The following is a 6,000-nucleotide window of genomic DNA, read 5'->3' on the forward strand; positions in this document are numbered from 1 at the left end:
GTACCAAACAAATGTCACAGAGCTAAAGAATACAGTATAATAACTGAACTGAAAAATACATTAGAGGGGTTCACCAGCAGACTAGATGAAACAGAAGAAAGGATCAGTCACCTGAACGACAAAGCAGAATTCATTCAATCAGAGCAGTCAAAAGAAAAAAAAGTGAAGACAACTGAAGGTGTTTATAGGACAAAATTACATGGACTACATTCATATTAGAGGTCCCAGAAGAAGAGAGAGGGAAAGGCACAAAAATCTTGTTTTAAGAAATAATGGCTAAAAATTTCCCTAACCTGGAGAAGGAAACCAACAGCCAGATGCAGAAAGTCCAGGAAGTTCCAAATACAATGAACCCAAAGAGACTCAGAGACACACAGTAATTAAAATGTCAAAATTTAAAGACAAGCAGAGAATATTGAATGCAGTAAGGGAAAACAACTTGTTATGTACAAGGGAATCCCCATAAGACTGTCAGCAGAGCTTTCAGCAGAAACTTATAGACCAGAAAGGAGTCGCATGACATATTCAAAGTGCTTAAAGAAAAGAAAATCCCAATAAACAAATACTCTACCCAGGAAAGTTACCATTCAGATCTGAAGAAGAGATAAAGATATTTTTAGATAAGCACAAGCTAAAGGAGCTCACAACCACTAAACAGGCTTTACAAGAAAAGTTAAAGGGACTTCTTTAGGCTAAAAAGAAGCACACTACTTACAATAAAACCTACAAGAGAATAAATCTCACTACAAAAGTAAAAATACAGTAAAGATAGTGGATTAATTACTTGGGATACACAAGTAAAATGTGACACTGAAATTGTAAAATACAGAGGGAGGGAGAAATATTGAGGTTTAGACTGGGAGCAATCTTAAGTTGTTAACAACTGGTAACAGACTATTATAGAAATAAGTGGTGTGTGTAAACCTCATGGTAACTAATCATAAAGCAAAAATCTATAATAAATACATAACCAATAAAGAGAAAAGAATGTTAAGTATACCACTAAAGGAAGTCATCAAACCACAAAGGAAGAGAATAAGAGAAGAAAAAAGGAACAGAGAAACTATAAAAACAAGTAAACAATGAACAAAATAGCAATAAGTACACACCTATCAATAATTACTTTAAATGTAAATGGACTAAACTCTCTAATCAAAAAACACAGAGTACCTGAATGGAAAAGGCTTTTTGCAAGGGGTTAGAGCTATTTCTTTCTTGTGTGGCTCATATTACAGATACTCTGAAATTGTTCTTCAAAGATGGCTGCTCGACTTGATACAAGTTAGAATTTATTCATTCTGCAACTTCTCACATCAGTATTTGTCTGCTTCCTGGTCTCTGTAGGTTATAGTTATCAGGGGAAAAATCAAAAGTACCTTCCAAAATTCCAAATTTCCAAAAACTACATGCCTCAACATAAATTTGATCAACTGTGGTGACACACTATGTTTATATGGTGGTTGTAGGCAAAGGCAGGTGCCACCCATTACCACCACCACAAAAAACAATAATTTGACAGAGAAAAAAAAGTTTTTCCTCAATACTGGAATTGAGCAGAGCAAAAAATACACCACATGAGACTCCGATGTATAGGGTAAGTATGATTAATAATTCAAAACACAAACTATGAATAATTTAAATCTGTGATGTGTGAGAAAGGGATACTCACTTAATGAATCTTACCACCCTATTCTATTTTCCACCTTTACCTTCTCCCCCAGTGAAGAATGATGGGATCCCCCCAGTGAAGAATAATGGGGGCAGAACAGGCAGAAATGTTTCAGAACTATTTAGAAATGGAAAAGTATATATATAGTTCACCAAATACAATTTTGTAAACTAAGTTATGTAATCAGGAATAGAAATGATTTCTAAAAAAAGTAATACCTGTTGAGAAGGACTTATAAATTATGTTAGCCTCAACTTCTGCTTTAAGCAGAACAGTGTATTAATTATTCTAGTAACTACAGTCTAAGATAAATTTCAATACATATGATTTTTATAACAGTGCTAGCTTCCTAAGAAAGTAATGGGTATCTCCAAAGACCAATGAAGATGAGATACAAAAACAACATTTAACCAAATAATAAATGGGAGCTGACAGCAAAAACCAAACTTAAAAGTTAGAGTTAGGCAAATACCTGTAAGTACTCTTGAATCCTTAAGTGTAAACCTTGGGCATGCTACACAGTGGGACAGCAAATTCTGAGACTCTTAGTAAGGTGGATTATTGAAGGGGCTAATAATCCCAAATCCCTATTATGCCTTAACCCCTGGTATAAAAAAAAAAAAATCTTCCCCAAATGAAAGAAACCCACAATAAGTATTGTTTTTTCAACTTTAACATATGCACTGAATCTACAATTTATTGAGCTCTTACAATTTTTTTTTTCATTTTCTCATAATACCACCAACAAAAATACCACAAAATGAGAGCAATTATTGTTCCCATTTTATAGATGAAGAATCTGAGGTATAGAAAATTTTAGTACCTTTTAGATATCCAAAGACACAAAGCTAGTAACAGCTACAGATTGGAGGGAAAGCTTAGGCAGCCTAATTCCAGAGCAATATTCTGTCACTTATTCTGCTCCTTGTATTTATGCAAATAATTGTAACAATAAACATCTTTATGTGATTTTTATGTGTCTAGCGCCATTTTAGATGTACTAATTTAATTCTCACCACAATCTAGTGAAGTTTACATATGAGGAAACTGAGACAAGGAGAGGTTATGCAACATATAAAGGTCACCCAGCTCCTTAACAACAGAGATGGGTTCTGAAGCCAGGCACTCTTACTTCTGAGCTTATGCTCATAACCACCTCACCATTCTGCTTCCTGAATACTGGTTCATTTAATCCATTTATCAACTCTAAGAAAGTTTCCATCCCTGTCCTTCAAAGCTGACTACAGAAGAAGTAAATAAATCTGCATAAAAAGGCAGGAGGCTTCTGGGGGGCAGCAGATCAAGACCCCTTTCTCAACTCCTTTAATAGTGAAGTTAGAAAAATGTATCCAGGGACATGTTTTCACAGCAAACCAGGAGGCCTCCTGACAGCAGCTTAGTGGCAGGGATATAAAACAAGATCTCTGAAATAAAAATATATACACTGAGGAAGGACAGCACCCAGGCTGGTGACCTGTGTCCCACACCAGGATTTGAGGGCTTGTGGAGACAGAAAGCTCAATACAGCAGAACATATGACTATTGCAAGGTATGCCTCTGGACCAGAAGGTGCTGTACTTTAGGGGCCAACAGTGGAGTCTAGGTTTATTGAACCAAAAAAAAAGTTGTAATCTGGTGTTATAGGCAAAGGAAGGTGCCTCCCACCACCACCACCACAAAACAAACAAACAAACAAACAAACAAAAAAGGAAAGAAAGAAAAAACAAACAAAACAACCTACTTTCTACTCCCTCATCTCTAGAACCTTCACACATATGGCATTCTTTATTCTCATTATCTATCATTTATCATCTTTTCGTTACATTACATGGCCAAAGAGACTTCCAGATGTGATTAAGGTTTTGGATCTTAAAATAGGGAAATTATCTTGCATTATCTGGGTGCACTCAACCTAATAATCATCTAAGTCCTTAAAGAAGAAGGAGGCAGAAGAGTCTGAGAGATGCGGCAGAAGGAGAGGTTGGACAGACTTGAAGGGTGAGAAGGACTCAGGTCACTCTGGCTGCCTCTAAAGCAGGGGATCCCAAACCATGGAATGCAGGCAGCCCCTAGGAGATGAGGATGAACTGCAGCAAGGAAAGGAGGATCTTAATCTAAAGCCACATGGAAATGAATTCTGCCAACAACCTGAATGAGCCTGGAAGCACATTTCCCTCCAGAAGCTCCAGAAGAGAGTCTGGACTGGCAAACACCTTGCTCTTGTTAAGACACAAGAGAAATCAGACAAGACAACCTACACTCCTGACCCACAGAACTGAGCCATCATAAATTTGTGGCAATTTGTTTCCACACTACAGGAAACTAATACGTATTAGTAGCCAGGTGGAACATCTTTGCAACCTGGACAGGAACCAAAAAGCCCATTGTTGGCAATGAATTCCACCACAGGAGTGCGCCAATGTAATGCCAGTTCCCACCCCACCTCCACTCTACAGTCTGAGTACAGCCCCAAATTTTCCAGAATAGTCAAGTAACACAATGAGGTGAAGTTTAGGGATAATTCTCAACGTGGTGATAAACAGACAAGTAAGGGTTTAAGTGACTTGACCTAAAGAATAAATTTAAACAACGTGCCCTTTTTGCTCTCTGAGCAGCACCATGGCAGTTGGGGGTGCTGGGGGAGGGGGAGGAGTGCGAAGCACCTTACGAGAAGTAGCAAAAAATGAACCAAGAATAAAGTTAGATCCATTTTCTAACAAAGAGTGGTTTCATGCAAAAGCACCAGCTTTGTCAATTTAAGAAATTTCGGAAAAATACTAGTCACAAGACTCTAGGGGATCAAAATGGATGGGATGGCCTCAAAGGTTTCTGAACTGAGCCTTGCTAATCCGCAAAATGATAAGTGTGCATTTAGAAAATTCAACCTAATTACTGAGAATGTTCACTGCATGAACCATGACAAAAATGCTCCACGGTCAAAAAAAAAAAAAAATGGCAGATCATGACTCAAGCTCATGTTGATGATGTCAAGATGACAGATGGTTATTTGTTTCAACGGGGGTTAGTTTTACTTAAAAAACATAACAATCAGAGTCTGAAGACCTCTTATACTCACCACCAAATTGAGACAACGGAGATCATGACCTGAGAGATGCAAATGACTTGAAAGAAGCGGTCAATAAATGGACTACAGATAGCACCGGGAAAGATCCAGAAAAGGCTTGCCAATCGATCTTCTCTGCAATGCTGTCATTAGAAAGGTAAAAATGCTCAAGAAGCACAGTTTGAATTAGGAAAATTCAGGGAGCTTCCCAGTGAAAGTAATAGTTTTGGAAATGCTACTGGGGATGGGACAGGTGTTAAAGTCGAATGAGGTATATAAGATGTGAACTACCACTCTAAGAATCTGTTTAAAATTCAGACTTTTAATGGTGACAAATAAAAAAAAACTTTACTTGCAAAAAAAAAAAAATGAATTAAATAATGTGACCTGGTTTGTAATTATGAGATTGTAAAGCAAGTCAAATAATTTTAAATGTATAATGGTAACTCATTAAAACAATTCTACTGTTGAAATGTATATAAACTCAGTTTCTCATTCATAAAATCTCCTTAAAATGCGGTAAAACTACATCAAATCAAACACTTTTTTTCCACTTGGGCAGTAAGTTTGAAGCACATATGGTGGTGATACCTAAGTCACACCCAAACTTTGACAAGTCCTCGAATTAATCCAGCCTCCCACACACATACTAGAAAAATGCTGAAAAGCCCTGGTCCTTTCAGTGCCATTTGGCACACAAATTAGACCAGGAGCTGTATCCGATAATTCTCTATTCTACACCAATCACCATGGTTGGTCCTTTAGAAACTTCATCTCATTTAATCCTCACAACTCAGTAAAATAGGCATTGCTACTCCCATTTTTTTCAATCAAAACATTAAGAGAGAAGTTGAGAAACTTGCCCTATTTTACCCAGGTAATAAGGGACAGAGCTCTTACTGAAAAGCTGATCCATCTCTGTATAGAGACCATAACCAAGATGATTTATCCTCATTCATATGCAAAATACTTTAGTATAAATCCTGAAAGGCTATGAGGTGGCAATATTATTCCATCAATCAATTCTCCTCTCTATCTTTCTGTCATCCTTTCTACTTCTCACTTTACAGCCCGTATGTCTCTCCCTGCATTTCAATATACAGTCCCATTGAAAACATAAAAAAAGAAAAAGTATGTAAAAAGTAAAAATCCTTTGGGTAATGTTATGATACACCATCTTCAGAACAATTAATCACAAATATTGGTATTCTTTATTTTATCATCTTTTGATTAAATTACATATATGTGTGTGTGTGTGTGTGTGTGT

The 6,000-nt window shown here is 36.9% G+C and overlaps 1 protein-coding gene and 1 pseudogene across 1 annotated transcript in view; one reads left to right on the plus strand and one right to left on the minus strand.

Annotated features, from left to right (window-relative positions):
• SLC2A13 (solute carrier family 2 member 13) overlaps positions 1-4,828 on the minus strand; it is a 276,180-nt gene extending 271,352 nt beyond the window's left edge. The window contains exon 1 of the mRNA XM_049625288.1: positions 4,746-4,828. The gene's annotated coding sequence lies outside the window, so the exon portion shown is untranslated. The remainder of the gene's footprint in view (positions 1-4,745) is intronic.
• Positions 4,289-5,003, plus strand: LOC125919831 (40S ribosomal protein S3a-like; annotated as a pseudogene).
• The last annotated feature ends 997 nt before the right edge of the window (positions 5,004-6,000 follow it).

This window comes from Panthera uncia, chromosome B4 (genome assembly GCF_023721935.1).
Source record: "Panthera uncia isolate 11264 chromosome B4, Puncia_PCG_1.0, whole genome shotgun sequence".
NCBI classification, from domain to species: Eukaryota; Metazoa; Chordata; class Mammalia; order Carnivora; family Felidae; genus Panthera; species Panthera uncia.